Source organism: Phalangium opilio, unplaced genomic scaffold, assembly GCF_054372755.1.
Source record: "Phalangium opilio isolate 3A_F unplaced genomic scaffold, DU_Popi_V2 ptg000002l_1, whole genome shotgun sequence".
NCBI lineage: Eukaryota > Metazoa > Arthropoda > Arachnida > Opiliones > Phalangiidae > Phalangium > Phalangium opilio.
The window spans coordinates 15,670,895-15,680,977 of record NW_028324144.1 but is presented as its reverse complement, the minus strand read 5'-3'; the positions used below and the strand labels follow the sequence as shown (position 1 = coordinate 15,680,977).

The following is a 10,083-nucleotide window of genomic DNA, read 5'->3' as shown; positions in this document are numbered from 1 at the left end:
TGTCACCTCTTTATGAATCAAGTATTCTATTAACGAAAATCAGCGCCAAAATCATGGCCCGAGTGAGGATCGAACTCACGACCTTCAGATTATGAGACTGACGCGCTACCGAATGCGCTATCGAGGCTGTTATTAGACCAATTAACCTATTTATCAATCAAGTATTCCATTAACGAAAATCAGCGCCAAAATCATGCCCCGAGTGAGGATCGAACTCAAGACCTTTAGATTATGAGACTGACGCGCTACCTACTGCGCTACCGAGGCCGTTATTAGAACATGTCAACTCTCTATCAATCAAGTATTCTATTAACGAAAATCAGCGACAAAATCTTGCCCCGAGTGAGGATCGAACTCACGACCTTCAGATTATGAGACTGACGCGCTACCTACTGCGCTATCGAGGCTGTTGTCAGAACATGTCACCTCTTTATAAACAAAGTATTCTATTAACGAAAATCAGCGCCAAAATCATGCCCCGAGTGAGGATCGAACTCACGACCTTCAGATTATGAGACTGACGCGATACCGACTGCGCTATCGAGGCTGTTATTAGACCAATTAACCTATTTATCAATCAAGTATTCCATTAACGAAAATCAGCGCCAAAATCATGCCCCGAGTGAGGATCGAACTCAAGACCTTTAGATTATGAGACTGACGCGCTACCTACTGCGCTATCGAGGCTGTTATTAGAAGATGTCACCTCTTTATCAATCAAGTATTCTATTAACGAAAATCAGCGACAAAATCTTGCCCCGAGTGAGGATCGAACTCACGACCTTCAGATTATGAGACTGACGCGTTACCTACTGCGCTATCGAGGCTGTTATTAGAAGATGTCACCTCTTTATCAACCAAGTATTCTATTAACGAAAATCAGCGCCAAAATCACGCCCCGAGTGAGGATAGAACTCACGACCTTCGGACTATGAGACTGACGCGCTACCTACTGCGCTATCGAGGCTGTTATTAGACCAATTAACCTATTTATCAATCAAGTATTCCATTAACGAAAATCAGCGCCAAAATCATGCCCCGAGTGAGGATCGAACTCAAGACCTTTAGATTATGAGACTGACGCGCTACCTACTGCGCTATCGAGGCTGTTGTCAGAGCATGTCACCTCTTTATAAATAAAGTATTCTATTAACGAAAATCAGCGCCAAAATCATGCCCCGAGTGAGGATCGATCTCACGACCTTCAGATTATGAGACTGACGCGCTACCTACTGCGCTATCGAGGCTGTTATTAGAACATGTCACATCTTTATCAACCAAGTATTCTATTAACGAAAATCAGCGCCAAAAACACGCCCCGAGTGAGGATCGAACTCACGACCTTCAGATTATGAGACTGACGCGCTACCTACTGCGCTATCGAGGCTGTTATCAGAACATGTCACCTCTTTATAAATCAAGTATTCTATTAACGAAAATCAGCGCCAAAATCATGGCCTGAGTGAGGATCGAACTCACGACCTTCAGATTATGAGACTGACGCGCTACCGAATGCGCTATCGAGGCTGTTATTAGACCAATTAACCTATTTATCAATCAAGTATTCCATTAACGAAAATCAGCGCCAAAATCATGCCCCGAGTGAGGATCGAACTCAAGACCTTTAGATTATGAGACTGACGCGCTACCTACTGCGCTACCGAGGCTGTTATTAGAACATGTCAACTCTCTATCAATCAAGTATTCTATTAACGAAAATCAGCGACAAAATCTTGCCCCGAGTGAGGATCGAACTCACGACCTTCAGATTATGAGACTGACGCGCTACCTACTGCGCTATCGAGGCTGTTGTCAGAACATGTCACCTCTTTATAAACAAGGTATTCTATTAACGAAAATCAGCGCCAAAATCATGCCCCGAGTGAGGATCGAACTCACGACCTTCAGATTATGAGACTGACGCGCTACCTACTGCGCTATCGAGGCTGTTATTAGAACATGTCACATCTTTATCAACCAAGTATTCTATTAACGAAAATCAGCGCCAAAAACACGCCCCGAGTGAGGATCGAACTCACGACCTTCAGATTATGAGACTGACGCGCTACCTACTGCGCTATCGAGGCTGTTATTAGGCCAATTAACCTATTTATCAATCAAGTATTCCATTAACGAAAATCAGCGCCAAAATCATGCCCCGAGTGAGGATCGAACTCAAGACCTTTAGATTATGAGACTGACGCGCTACCTACTGCGCTATCGAGGCTGTTATTAGAACATGTCACCTCTTTATCAACCAAGTATTCTATTAACGAAAATCAGCGCCAAAATCATGCCCCGAGTGAGGATCGAACTCACGACCTTCAGATTATGAGACTGACGCGATACCGACTGCGCTATCGAGGCTGTTATTAGACCAATTAACCTATTTATCAATCAAGTATTCCATTAACGAAAATCAGCGCCAAAATCATGCCCCGAGTGAGGATCGAACTCAAGACCTTTAGATTATGAGACTGACGCGCTACCTACTGCGCTATCGAGGCTGTTATTAGAAGATGTCACCTCTTTATCAATCAAGTATTCTATTAACGAAAATCAGCGCCAAAAAGTTGCCCCGAGTGAGGATCGAACTCACGACCTTCAGATTATGAGACTGACGCGCTACCTACTGCGCTATCGAGGCTGTTATTAGAACATGCCAACTCTTTATCAATCAAGTATTCTATTAACGAAAATCAGCGCCAAAATCATGCCCCGAGTGAGGATCGAACTCACGACCTTCAGATTATGAGACTGACGCGCTACCGACTGCGCTATCGAGGCTGTTATTGGACCAATTAACCTATTTATCAATAAAGTATTCCATTAACGAAAATCAGCGCCAAAATCATGCCCCGAGTGAGGATCGAACTCAAGACCTTTAGATTATGAGACTGACGCGCTACCTACTGCGCTACCGAGGCTGTTATTAGAACATGTCAACTCTCTATCAATCAAGTATTCTATTAACGAAAATCAGCGACAAAATCTTGCCCCGAGTGAGGATCGAACTCACGACCTTCAGATTATGAGACTGACGCGCTACCTACTGCGCTATCGAGGCTGTTGTCAGAACATGTTACCTTTTTATGAATCAAGTATTCTATTAACGAAAATCAGCGCCAAAATCACGCCTCGAGTGAGGATCGAACTCACGACCTTCAGATAATGAGACTGACGCGCTACCTAATGCGCTATCGAGGCTGTTGTCAGAACATGTCACCTCTTTATGAATCAAGTATTCTATTAACGAAAATCCGCGCCAAAATCATGCCCCGAGTGAGTATCGAACTCACGACCTTCAGATTATGAGACTGACGCGCTACCGACTGCGCTATCGAGGCTGTTATTAGACCAATTAACCTATTTATCAATCAAGTATTCCATTAACGAAAATCAGCGCCAAAATCATGCCCCGAGTGAGGATCGAACTCAAGACCTTTAGATTATGAGACTGACGCGCTACCTACTGCGCTACCGAGGCTGTTATTAGAACATGTCAACTCTCTATCAATCAAGTATTCTATTAACGAAAATCAGCGACAAAATCTTGCCCCGAGTGAGGATCGAACTCACGACCTTCAGATTATGAGACTGACGCGCTACCTACTGCGCTATCGAGGCTGTTGTCAGAACATGTCACCTCTTTATAAACAAAGTATTCTATTAACGAAAATCAGCGCCAAAATCATGCCCCGAGTGAGGATCGAACTCACGACCTTCAGATTATGAGACTGACGCGCTACCTACTGCGCTATCGAGGCTGTTATTAGAACATGTCACATCTTTATCAACCAAGTATTCTATTAACGAAAATCAGCGCCAAAAACACGCCCCGAGTGAGGATCGAACTCACGACCTTCAGATTATGAGACTGACGCGCTACCTACTGCGCTATCGAGGCTGTTATTAGGCCAATTAACCTATTTATCAATCAAGTATTCCATTAACGAAAATCAGCGCCAAAATCATGCCCCGAGTGAGGATCGAACTCAAGACCTTTAGATTATGAGACTGACGCGCTACCTACTGCGCTATCGAGGCTGTTATTAGAACATGTCACCTCTTTATCAACCAAGTATTCTATTAACGAAAATCAGCGACAAAATCTTGCCCCGAGTGAGGATCGAACTCACGACCTTCAGATTATGAGACTGACGCGCTACCTACTGCGCTATCGAGGCTGTTGTCAGAACATGTCACCTCTTTATAAACAAAGTATTCTATTAACGAAAATCAGCGCCAAAATCATGCCCCGAGTGAGGATCGAACTCACGACCTTCAGATTATGAGACTGACGCGCTACCTACTGCGCTATCGAGGCTGTTATTAGAACATGTCACATCTTTATCAACCAAGTATTCTATTAACGAAAATCAGCGCCAAAAACACGCCCCGAGTGAGGATCGAACTCACGACCTTCAGATTATGAGACTGACGCGCTACCTACTGCGCTATCGAGGCTGTTGTCAGAACATGTCACCTCTTTATGAATCAAGTATTCTATTAACGAAAATCAGCGCCAAAATCATGCCCCGAGTGAGGATCGAACTCACAACCTTCAGATTATGAGACTGACGCGCTACCGACTGCGCTATCGAGGCTGTTATTAGACCAATTGACTTATTTATCAATCAAGTATTCCATTAACGAAAATCAGCGCCAAAATCATGCCCCGAGTGAGGATCGAACTCAAGACCATTAGATTATGAGACTGACGAGCTACGTACTGCGCTACCGAGGCTGTTATTAGAACATGTCAACTCTCTATCAATCAAGTATTCTATTAACGAAAATAAGCGCCAAAATCTTGCCCCGAGTGAGGATCGAACTCACGACCTTCAGATTATGAGACTGACGCGCTACCTACTGCGCTATCGAGGCTGTTATTAGAACATGTCACCTCTTTATCAACCAAGTATTCCGTTAACGAAAATCAGCGCCAAAATCACGACCCGAGTGAGGATCGAACTCACGACCTTCAAATTATGAGACTGACGCGCTACCTACTGCGCTATCGAGGTTGTTGTCAGAACATGTCACCTCTTTATGAATCAAGTATTCTATTAACGAAAATCAGCGCCAAAATCATGCCCCGAGTGAGGATCAAACTCACGACCTTCAGATTATGAGACTGACGCGCTACCTACTGCGCTACCGAGGCTGTTATTAGAACATGTCAACTCTTTATCAATCAAGTATTCTATTAACGAAAATCAGCGCCAAAATCATGCCCCGAGTGAGGATAGAACTCACGACCTTCGGATTATGAGACTGACGCGCTACCTACTGCGCTATCGAGGCTGTTGTCAGAACATGTCACCTCTTTATGAATCAAGTATTCTATTAACGAAAATCAGCGCCAAAATCACGCCCCGAGTGAAGTTCGAACTCACGACCTTCAGATAATGAGACTGACGCGCTACCTACTGCGCTATCGAGGTTGTTGTCAGAACATGTCACCTCTTTATCAATCAAGTATTCTATTAACGAAAATCAGCGCCAAAATCATGCCCCGAGTGAGGATCAAACTCACGACCTTCAGATTATGAGACTGACGCGCTACCGACTGCGCTATCGAGGCTGTTATTAGATCAATAAACCTATTTATCAATCAAGTATTCCATAAAGGAAAATCATCGCCAAAAAGTGGCCCCGAGTGAGGATCGAACTCACGACCTTAAGATTATGAGACTGACGCGCTACCTACTGCGCTACCGAGGCTGTTATTAGCACATGTCAACTCTTTATCAATCAAGTATTCTATTAACGAAAATCAGCGCCAAAATCATGCCCCGAGTGAGGATAGAACTCACGACCTTCGGATTATGAGACTGACGCGCTACCGACTGCGCTATCGAGGCTGTTATTAGACCAATTAACCTATTTATCAATCAAGTATTCCATTAACGAAAATCAGCGAAAAAATCATGCCCCGAGTGAGGATCCAACTCAAGACCTTTAGATTATGAGACTGACGCGCTACCTACTGCGCTATCGAGGCTGTTGTCAGATCATGTCACCTCTTTATAAACAAAGTATTCTATTAACGAAAATCAGCGCCAAAATCATGCCCCGAGTGAGGATCGAACTCACGACCTTCAGATTATGAGACTGACGCGCTACCTACTGCGCTACCGAGGCTGTTATTAGAACATGTCACCTCTTTATCAACCAAGTATTCTATTAACGAAAATCAGCGCCAAAATCATGCCCCGAGTGAGGATAGAACTCACGACCTTTAGATTATGAGACTGACGCGCTACCTACTGCGCTATCGAGGCTGTTGTCAGATCATGTCACCTCTTTATAAATAAAGTATTCTATTAACGAAAATCAGCGCCAAAATCATGCCCCGAGTGAGGATCGAACTCACGACCTTCAGATTATGAGACTGACGCGCTACCTACTGCGCTATCGAGGCTGTTATTAGAACATGTCACCTATTTATCAATCAAGTATTCCATTAACGAAAATCAGCGCCAAAATCATGCCCCGAGTGAGGATCGAACTCAAGACCTTTAGATTATGAGACTGACGCGCTACCTACTGCGCTATCGAGGCTGTTGTCAGATCATGTCACCTCTTTATAAATAAAGTATTCTATTAACGAAAATCAGCGCCAAAATCATGCCCCGAGTGAGGATCGAACTCACGACCTTCAGATTATGAGACTGACGCGCTACCTACTGCACTATCGAGGCTGTTATTAGAACATGTCACCTCTTTATCAACCAAGTATTCTATTAACGAAAATCAGCGCCAAAATCATGCCCCGAGTGAGGATAGAACTCACGACCTTCGGATTATGAGACTGACGCGCTACCTACTGCGCTATCGAGGCTGTTATTAAATCAATTAACCTATTTATCAATCAAGTATTCTACTAACGAAAATCAGCGCCAAAATATTGCCCCGAGTGACGATCGACCTCACGACCTTCAGATTATGAGACTGACGCGCTACCGACTGCGCTATCGAGGCTGTTATTAGATCAATTAACCTAATTATCAATTAATTATTCCAGTTACGAAAATCAGCTCCAAAAAGTGATCCCGAGTGAGGATCGAACTCACGACCTTCAGATTATGAGACTGACGCGCTACCTAATGCGCTACTGAGGCTGTTATTAGTACATGTCAACTCTCTATCAATCAAGTATTCTATTAACGAAAATCAGCGACAAAATCTTGCCCCGAGTGAGGATCGAACTCACGACCTTCAGATTATGAGACTGACGCGCTACCTACTGCGCTATCGAGGCAGTTATTAGAAGATGTCACCTCTTTATCAACCGAGTATTCTATTAACGAAAATCAGCGCCAAAATCACGCCCCGAGTGAGGATCGAACTCACGACCTTCAGATTATGAGACTGACGCGCTACCTACTGCGCTATCGAGGCTGTTGTCAGAACATGTCACCTCTTTATGAATCAAGTATTCTATTAACGAAAATCAGCGCCAAAATCACGCCCCGAGTGAGGATAGAACTCACGACCTTCAGATAATGAGACTGACGCGCTACCTACTGCGCTATCGAGGCTGTTATTAAATCAATTAACCTATTTATCAATCAAGTATTCTACTAACGAAAATCAGCGCCGAAATATTGCCCCGAGTGACGATCGACCTCACGACCTTCAGATTATGAGACTGACGCACTACCGACTGCGCTATCGAGGCTGTTATTAGATCAATAAACCTATTTATCAATCAAGTATTCCATAAAGGAAAATCATCGCCAAAAAGTGGCCCCGAGTGAGGATCGAACTCACGACCTTAAGATTATGAGACTGACGCGCTACCTACTGCGCTACCGAGGCTGTTATTAGCACATGTCAACTCTTTATCAATCAAGTATTCTATTAACGAAAATCAGCGCCAAAATCATGCCCCGAGTGAGGATAGAACTCACGACCTTCGGATTATGAGACTGACGCGCTACCGACTGCGCTATCGAGGCTGTTATTAGACCAATTAACCTATTTATCAATCAAGTATTCTATTAACGAAAATCAGCGCCAAAATCATGCCCCGAGTGAGGATCGAACTCACGACCTTCAGATTATGAGACTGACGCGCTACCTACTGCGCTACCGAGGCTGTTATTAGAACATGTCACCTCTTTATCAACCAAGTATTCTATTAACGAAAATCAGCGCCAAAATCATGCCCCGAGTGAGGATAGAACTCACGACCTTTAGATTATGAGACTGACGCGCTACCTACTGCGCTATCGAGGCTGTTGTCAGATCATGTCACCTCTTTATAAATAAAGTATTCTATTAACGAAAATCAGCGCCAAAATCATGCCCCGAGTGAGGATCGAACTCACGACCTTCAGATTATGAGACTGACGCGCTACCTACTGCGCTATCGAGGCTGTTATTAGAACATGTCACCTATTTATCAATCAAGTATTCCATTAACGAAAATCAGCGCCAAAATCATGCCCCGAGTGAGGATCGAACTCAAGACCTTTAGATTATGAGACTGACGCGCTACCTACTGCGCTATCGAGGCTGTTGTCAGATCATGTCACCTCTTTATAAATAAAGTATTCTATTAACGAAAATCAGCGCCAAAATCATGCCCCGAGTGAGGATCGAACTCACGACCTTCAGATTATGAGACTGACGCGCTACCTACTGCACTATCGAGGCTGTTATTAGAACATGTCACCTCTTTATCAACCAAGTATTCTATTAACGAAAATCAGCGCCAAAATCATGCCCCGAGTGAGGATAGAACTCACGACCTTCGGATTATGAGACTGACGCGCTACCTACTGCGCTATCGAGGCTGTTATTAAATCAATTAACCTATTTATCAATCAAGTATTCTACTAACGAAAATCAGCGCCAAAATATTGCCCCGAGTGACGATCGACCTCACGACCTTCAGATTATGAGACTGACGCGCTACCGACTGCGCTATCGAGGCTGTTATTAGATCAATTAACCTAATTATCAATTAATTATTCCAGTTACGAAAATCAGCTCCAAAAAGTGATCCCGAGTGAGGATCGAACTCACGACCTTCAGATTATGAGACTGACGCGCTACCTAATGCGCTACTGAGGCTGTTATTAGTACATGTCAACTCTCTATCAATCAAGTATTCTATTAACGAAAATCAGCGACAAAATCTTGCCCCGAGTGAGGATCGAACTCACGACCTTCAGATTATGAGACTGACGCGCTACCTACTGCGCTATCGAGGCTGTTATTAGAAGATGTCACCTCTTTATCAACCGAGTATTCTATTAACGAAAATCAGCGCCAAAATCACGCCCCGAGTGAGGATCGAACTCACGACCTTCAGATTATGAGACTGACGCGCTACCTACTGCGCTATCGAGGCTGTTGTCAGAACATGTCACCTCTTTATGAATCAAGTATTCTATTAACGAAAATCAGCGCCAAAATCACGCCCCGAGTGAGGATAGAACTCACGACCTTCAGATAATGAGACTGACGCGCTACCTACTGCGCTATCGAGGCTGTTATTAAATCAATTAACCTATTTATCAATCAAGTATTCTACTAACGAAAATCAGCGCCGAAATATTGCCCCGAGTGACGATCGACCTCACGACCTTCAGATTATGAGACTGACGCGCTACCGACTGCGCTACCGAGGCTGTTATTAGAACATGTCAACTCTCTATCAATCAAGTATTCTATTAACGAAAATCAGCGACAAAATCTTGCCCCGAGTGAGGATCGAACTCACGACCTTCAGATTATGAGACTGACGCGCTACCTACTGCGCTATCGAGGCTGTTATTAGAAGATGTCACCTCTTTATCAACCGAGTATTCTATTAACGAAAATCAGCGCCAAAATCATGCCCCGAGTGAGGATAGAACTCACGACCTTCGGATTATGAGACTGACGCGCTACCTACTGCGCTATCGAGGCTGTTGTCAGAACATGTCACCTCTTTATGAATCAAGTATTCTATTAACGAAAATCAGCGCCAAAATCACGCCCCGAGTGAAGTTCGAACTCACGACCTTCAGATAATGAGACTGACGCGCTACCTACTGCGCTATCGAGGTTGTTGTCAGAACATGT

General features: G+C 44.0%; 64 non-coding genes across 64 annotated transcripts; all 64 read right to left on the bottom strand.

The window, feature by feature from the left end:
• Positions 1-54: 54 nt before the first annotated feature.
• TRNAM-CAU (transfer RNA methionine (anticodon CAU)) lies at positions 55-127 on the bottom strand. Its single transcript has one exon. It is a non-coding gene; the product is annotated as a tRNA-Met (tRNA).
• A 67-nt stretch (positions 128-194) lies between these two features.
• Positions 195-267, bottom strand: TRNAM-CAU (transfer RNA methionine (anticodon CAU)). Its single transcript has one exon. It is a non-coding gene; the product is annotated as a tRNA-Met (tRNA).
• A 67-nt stretch (positions 268-334) lies between these two features.
• On the bottom strand, positions 335-407 carry TRNAM-CAU (transfer RNA methionine (anticodon CAU)). The gene has a single exon. It is a non-coding gene; the product is annotated as a tRNA-Met (tRNA).
• Positions 408-474: 67 nt separating this feature from the next.
• Positions 475-547, bottom strand: TRNAM-CAU (transfer RNA methionine (anticodon CAU)). Its single transcript has one exon. It is a non-coding gene; the product is annotated as a tRNA-Met (tRNA).
• A 67-nt stretch (positions 548-614) lies between these two features.
• Positions 615-687, bottom strand: TRNAM-CAU (transfer RNA methionine (anticodon CAU)). Its single transcript has one exon. It is a non-coding gene; the product is annotated as a tRNA-Met (tRNA).
• Positions 688-754: 67 nt separating this feature from the next.
• Positions 755-827, bottom strand: TRNAM-CAU (transfer RNA methionine (anticodon CAU)). Its single transcript has one exon. It is a non-coding gene; the product is annotated as a tRNA-Met (tRNA).
• A 207-nt stretch (positions 828-1,034) lies between these two features.
• Positions 1,035-1,107, bottom strand: TRNAM-CAU (transfer RNA methionine (anticodon CAU)). Its single transcript has one exon. It is a non-coding gene; the product is annotated as a tRNA-Met (tRNA).
• Positions 1,108-1,174: 67 nt separating this feature from the next.
• Positions 1,175-1,247, bottom strand: TRNAM-CAU (transfer RNA methionine (anticodon CAU)). Its single transcript has one exon. It is a non-coding gene; the product is annotated as a tRNA-Met (tRNA).
• Positions 1,248-1,314: 67 nt separating this feature from the next.
• Positions 1,315-1,387, bottom strand: TRNAM-CAU (transfer RNA methionine (anticodon CAU)). Its single transcript has one exon. It is a non-coding gene; the product is annotated as a tRNA-Met (tRNA).
• A 67-nt stretch (positions 1,388-1,454) lies between these two features.
• TRNAM-CAU (transfer RNA methionine (anticodon CAU)) lies at positions 1,455-1,528 on the bottom strand. Its single transcript has one exon. It is a non-coding gene; the product is annotated as a tRNA-Met (tRNA).
• Positions 1,529-1,594: 66 nt separating this feature from the next.
• TRNAM-CAU (transfer RNA methionine (anticodon CAU)) lies at positions 1,595-1,667 on the bottom strand. Its single transcript has one exon. It is a non-coding gene; the product is annotated as a tRNA-Met (tRNA).
• A 67-nt stretch (positions 1,668-1,734) lies between these two features.
• On the bottom strand, positions 1,735-1,807 carry TRNAM-CAU (transfer RNA methionine (anticodon CAU)). The gene has a single exon. It is a non-coding gene; the product is annotated as a tRNA-Met (tRNA).
• Positions 1,808-1,874: 67 nt separating this feature from the next.
• On the bottom strand, positions 1,875-1,947 carry TRNAM-CAU (transfer RNA methionine (anticodon CAU)). Its single transcript has one exon. It is a non-coding gene; the product is annotated as a tRNA-Met (tRNA).
• A 67-nt stretch (positions 1,948-2,014) lies between these two features.
• On the bottom strand, positions 2,015-2,087 carry TRNAM-CAU (transfer RNA methionine (anticodon CAU)). Its single transcript has one exon. It is a non-coding gene; the product is annotated as a tRNA-Met (tRNA).
• A 67-nt stretch (positions 2,088-2,154) lies between these two features.
• TRNAM-CAU (transfer RNA methionine (anticodon CAU)) lies at positions 2,155-2,227 on the bottom strand. The gene has a single exon. It is a non-coding gene; the product is annotated as a tRNA-Met (tRNA).
• Positions 2,228-2,294: 67 nt separating this feature from the next.
• On the bottom strand, positions 2,295-2,367 carry TRNAM-CAU (transfer RNA methionine (anticodon CAU)). The gene has a single exon. It is a non-coding gene; the product is annotated as a tRNA-Met (tRNA).
• Positions 2,368-2,434: 67 nt separating this feature from the next.
• TRNAM-CAU (transfer RNA methionine (anticodon CAU)) lies at positions 2,435-2,507 on the bottom strand. The gene has a single exon. It is a non-coding gene; the product is annotated as a tRNA-Met (tRNA).
• A 67-nt stretch (positions 2,508-2,574) lies between these two features.
• Positions 2,575-2,647, bottom strand: TRNAM-CAU (transfer RNA methionine (anticodon CAU)). Its single transcript has one exon. It is a non-coding gene; the product is annotated as a tRNA-Met (tRNA).
• Positions 2,648-2,714: 67 nt separating this feature from the next.
• Positions 2,715-2,787, bottom strand: TRNAM-CAU (transfer RNA methionine (anticodon CAU)). The gene has a single exon. It is a non-coding gene; the product is annotated as a tRNA-Met (tRNA).
• A 67-nt stretch (positions 2,788-2,854) lies between these two features.
• Positions 2,855-2,927, bottom strand: TRNAM-CAU (transfer RNA methionine (anticodon CAU)). Its single transcript has one exon. It is a non-coding gene; the product is annotated as a tRNA-Met (tRNA).
• A 67-nt stretch (positions 2,928-2,994) lies between these two features.
• Positions 2,995-3,067, bottom strand: TRNAM-CAU (transfer RNA methionine (anticodon CAU)). Its single transcript has one exon. It is a non-coding gene; the product is annotated as a tRNA-Met (tRNA).
• Positions 3,068-3,134: 67 nt separating this feature from the next.
• On the bottom strand, positions 3,135-3,207 carry TRNAM-CAU (transfer RNA methionine (anticodon CAU)). The gene has a single exon. It is a non-coding gene; the product is annotated as a tRNA-Met (tRNA).
• Positions 3,208-3,274: 67 nt separating this feature from the next.
• Positions 3,275-3,347, bottom strand: TRNAM-CAU (transfer RNA methionine (anticodon CAU)). The gene has a single exon. It is a non-coding gene; the product is annotated as a tRNA-Met (tRNA).
• Positions 3,348-3,414: 67 nt separating this feature from the next.
• TRNAM-CAU (transfer RNA methionine (anticodon CAU)) lies at positions 3,415-3,487 on the bottom strand. The gene has a single exon. It is a non-coding gene; the product is annotated as a tRNA-Met (tRNA).
• A 67-nt stretch (positions 3,488-3,554) lies between these two features.
• On the bottom strand, positions 3,555-3,627 carry TRNAM-CAU (transfer RNA methionine (anticodon CAU)). The gene has a single exon. It is a non-coding gene; the product is annotated as a tRNA-Met (tRNA).
• A 67-nt stretch (positions 3,628-3,694) lies between these two features.
• Positions 3,695-3,767, bottom strand: TRNAM-CAU (transfer RNA methionine (anticodon CAU)). The gene has a single exon. It is a non-coding gene; the product is annotated as a tRNA-Met (tRNA).
• Positions 3,768-3,834: 67 nt separating this feature from the next.
• TRNAM-CAU (transfer RNA methionine (anticodon CAU)) lies at positions 3,835-3,907 on the bottom strand. Its single transcript has one exon. It is a non-coding gene; the product is annotated as a tRNA-Met (tRNA).
• Positions 3,908-3,974: 67 nt separating this feature from the next.
• TRNAM-CAU (transfer RNA methionine (anticodon CAU)) lies at positions 3,975-4,047 on the bottom strand. The gene has a single exon. It is a non-coding gene; the product is annotated as a tRNA-Met (tRNA).
• A 67-nt stretch (positions 4,048-4,114) lies between these two features.
• TRNAM-CAU (transfer RNA methionine (anticodon CAU)) lies at positions 4,115-4,187 on the bottom strand. Its single transcript has one exon. It is a non-coding gene; the product is annotated as a tRNA-Met (tRNA).
• Positions 4,188-4,254: 67 nt separating this feature from the next.
• On the bottom strand, positions 4,255-4,327 carry TRNAM-CAU (transfer RNA methionine (anticodon CAU)). The gene has a single exon. It is a non-coding gene; the product is annotated as a tRNA-Met (tRNA).
• Positions 4,328-4,394: 67 nt separating this feature from the next.
• TRNAM-CAU (transfer RNA methionine (anticodon CAU)) lies at positions 4,395-4,467 on the bottom strand. Its single transcript has one exon. It is a non-coding gene; the product is annotated as a tRNA-Met (tRNA).
• A 67-nt stretch (positions 4,468-4,534) lies between these two features.
• TRNAM-CAU (transfer RNA methionine (anticodon CAU)) lies at positions 4,535-4,607 on the bottom strand. Its single transcript has one exon. It is a non-coding gene; the product is annotated as a tRNA-Met (tRNA).
• Positions 4,608-4,814: 207 nt separating this feature from the next.
• On the bottom strand, positions 4,815-4,887 carry TRNAM-CAU (transfer RNA methionine (anticodon CAU)). The gene has a single exon. It is a non-coding gene; the product is annotated as a tRNA-Met (tRNA).
• A 65-nt stretch (positions 4,888-4,952) lies between these two features.
• On the bottom strand, positions 4,953-5,027 carry TRNAM-CAU (transfer RNA methionine (anticodon CAU)). The gene has a single exon. It is a non-coding gene; the product is annotated as a tRNA-Met (tRNA).
• Positions 5,028-5,094: 67 nt separating this feature from the next.
• Positions 5,095-5,167, bottom strand: TRNAM-CAU (transfer RNA methionine (anticodon CAU)). The gene has a single exon. It is a non-coding gene; the product is annotated as a tRNA-Met (tRNA).
• A 67-nt stretch (positions 5,168-5,234) lies between these two features.
• Positions 5,235-5,307, bottom strand: TRNAM-CAU (transfer RNA methionine (anticodon CAU)). Its single transcript has one exon. It is a non-coding gene; the product is annotated as a tRNA-Met (tRNA).
• A 207-nt stretch (positions 5,308-5,514) lies between these two features.
• TRNAM-CAU (transfer RNA methionine (anticodon CAU)) lies at positions 5,515-5,587 on the bottom strand. The gene has a single exon. It is a non-coding gene; the product is annotated as a tRNA-Met (tRNA).
• A 67-nt stretch (positions 5,588-5,654) lies between these two features.
• TRNAM-CAU (transfer RNA methionine (anticodon CAU)) lies at positions 5,655-5,727 on the bottom strand. Its single transcript has one exon. It is a non-coding gene; the product is annotated as a tRNA-Met (tRNA).
• Positions 5,728-5,794: 67 nt separating this feature from the next.
• TRNAM-CAU (transfer RNA methionine (anticodon CAU)) lies at positions 5,795-5,867 on the bottom strand. The gene has a single exon. It is a non-coding gene; the product is annotated as a tRNA-Met (tRNA).
• A 207-nt stretch (positions 5,868-6,074) lies between these two features.
• Positions 6,075-6,147, bottom strand: TRNAM-CAU (transfer RNA methionine (anticodon CAU)). Its single transcript has one exon. It is a non-coding gene; the product is annotated as a tRNA-Met (tRNA).
• A 67-nt stretch (positions 6,148-6,214) lies between these two features.
• Positions 6,215-6,287, bottom strand: TRNAM-CAU (transfer RNA methionine (anticodon CAU)). Its single transcript has one exon. It is a non-coding gene; the product is annotated as a tRNA-Met (tRNA).
• A 67-nt stretch (positions 6,288-6,354) lies between these two features.
• TRNAM-CAU (transfer RNA methionine (anticodon CAU)) lies at positions 6,355-6,427 on the bottom strand. Its single transcript has one exon. It is a non-coding gene; the product is annotated as a tRNA-Met (tRNA).
• Positions 6,428-6,494: 67 nt separating this feature from the next.
• On the bottom strand, positions 6,495-6,567 carry TRNAM-CAU (transfer RNA methionine (anticodon CAU)). The gene has a single exon. It is a non-coding gene; the product is annotated as a tRNA-Met (tRNA).
• Positions 6,568-6,634: 67 nt separating this feature from the next.
• TRNAM-CAU (transfer RNA methionine (anticodon CAU)) lies at positions 6,635-6,707 on the bottom strand. Its single transcript has one exon. It is a non-coding gene; the product is annotated as a tRNA-Met (tRNA).
• Positions 6,708-6,774: 67 nt separating this feature from the next.
• On the bottom strand, positions 6,775-6,847 carry TRNAM-CAU (transfer RNA methionine (anticodon CAU)). The gene has a single exon. It is a non-coding gene; the product is annotated as a tRNA-Met (tRNA).
• Positions 6,848-6,914: 67 nt separating this feature from the next.
• Positions 6,915-6,987, bottom strand: TRNAM-CAU (transfer RNA methionine (anticodon CAU)). The gene has a single exon. It is a non-coding gene; the product is annotated as a tRNA-Met (tRNA).
• Positions 6,988-7,194: 207 nt separating this feature from the next.
• On the bottom strand, positions 7,195-7,267 carry TRNAM-CAU (transfer RNA methionine (anticodon CAU)). Its single transcript has one exon. It is a non-coding gene; the product is annotated as a tRNA-Met (tRNA).
• A 67-nt stretch (positions 7,268-7,334) lies between these two features.
• Positions 7,335-7,407, bottom strand: TRNAM-CAU (transfer RNA methionine (anticodon CAU)). The gene has a single exon. It is a non-coding gene; the product is annotated as a tRNA-Met (tRNA).
• Positions 7,408-7,474: 67 nt separating this feature from the next.
• TRNAM-CAU (transfer RNA methionine (anticodon CAU)) lies at positions 7,475-7,547 on the bottom strand. Its single transcript has one exon. It is a non-coding gene; the product is annotated as a tRNA-Met (tRNA).
• A 207-nt stretch (positions 7,548-7,754) lies between these two features.
• Positions 7,755-7,827, bottom strand: TRNAM-CAU (transfer RNA methionine (anticodon CAU)). The gene has a single exon. It is a non-coding gene; the product is annotated as a tRNA-Met (tRNA).
• A 67-nt stretch (positions 7,828-7,894) lies between these two features.
• Positions 7,895-7,967, bottom strand: TRNAM-CAU (transfer RNA methionine (anticodon CAU)). The gene has a single exon. It is a non-coding gene; the product is annotated as a tRNA-Met (tRNA).
• Positions 7,968-8,034: 67 nt separating this feature from the next.
• On the bottom strand, positions 8,035-8,107 carry TRNAM-CAU (transfer RNA methionine (anticodon CAU)). The gene has a single exon. It is a non-coding gene; the product is annotated as a tRNA-Met (tRNA).
• A 67-nt stretch (positions 8,108-8,174) lies between these two features.
• Positions 8,175-8,247, bottom strand: TRNAM-CAU (transfer RNA methionine (anticodon CAU)). The gene has a single exon. It is a non-coding gene; the product is annotated as a tRNA-Met (tRNA).
• Positions 8,248-8,314: 67 nt separating this feature from the next.
• Positions 8,315-8,387, bottom strand: TRNAM-CAU (transfer RNA methionine (anticodon CAU)). Its single transcript has one exon. It is a non-coding gene; the product is annotated as a tRNA-Met (tRNA).
• Positions 8,388-8,454: 67 nt separating this feature from the next.
• On the bottom strand, positions 8,455-8,527 carry TRNAM-CAU (transfer RNA methionine (anticodon CAU)). The gene has a single exon. It is a non-coding gene; the product is annotated as a tRNA-Met (tRNA).
• A 67-nt stretch (positions 8,528-8,594) lies between these two features.
• Positions 8,595-8,667, bottom strand: TRNAM-CAU (transfer RNA methionine (anticodon CAU)). The gene has a single exon. It is a non-coding gene; the product is annotated as a tRNA-Met (tRNA).
• Positions 8,668-8,734: 67 nt separating this feature from the next.
• Positions 8,735-8,807, bottom strand: TRNAM-CAU (transfer RNA methionine (anticodon CAU)). Its single transcript has one exon. It is a non-coding gene; the product is annotated as a tRNA-Met (tRNA).
• Positions 8,808-8,874: 67 nt separating this feature from the next.
• TRNAM-CAU (transfer RNA methionine (anticodon CAU)) lies at positions 8,875-8,947 on the bottom strand. Its single transcript has one exon. It is a non-coding gene; the product is annotated as a tRNA-Met (tRNA).
• A 207-nt stretch (positions 8,948-9,154) lies between these two features.
• On the bottom strand, positions 9,155-9,227 carry TRNAM-CAU (transfer RNA methionine (anticodon CAU)). The gene has a single exon. It is a non-coding gene; the product is annotated as a tRNA-Met (tRNA).
• A 67-nt stretch (positions 9,228-9,294) lies between these two features.
• On the bottom strand, positions 9,295-9,367 carry TRNAM-CAU (transfer RNA methionine (anticodon CAU)). Its single transcript has one exon. It is a non-coding gene; the product is annotated as a tRNA-Met (tRNA).
• Positions 9,368-9,434: 67 nt separating this feature from the next.
• TRNAM-CAU (transfer RNA methionine (anticodon CAU)) lies at positions 9,435-9,507 on the bottom strand. The gene has a single exon. It is a non-coding gene; the product is annotated as a tRNA-Met (tRNA).
• Positions 9,508-9,574: 67 nt separating this feature from the next.
• On the bottom strand, positions 9,575-9,647 carry TRNAM-CAU (transfer RNA methionine (anticodon CAU)). The gene has a single exon. It is a non-coding gene; the product is annotated as a tRNA-Met (tRNA).
• A 67-nt stretch (positions 9,648-9,714) lies between these two features.
• On the bottom strand, positions 9,715-9,787 carry TRNAM-CAU (transfer RNA methionine (anticodon CAU)). The gene has a single exon. It is a non-coding gene; the product is annotated as a tRNA-Met (tRNA).
• A 67-nt stretch (positions 9,788-9,854) lies between these two features.
• On the bottom strand, positions 9,855-9,927 carry TRNAM-CAU (transfer RNA methionine (anticodon CAU)). The gene has a single exon. It is a non-coding gene; the product is annotated as a tRNA-Met (tRNA).
• Positions 9,928-10,083: the final 156 nt, after the last annotated feature.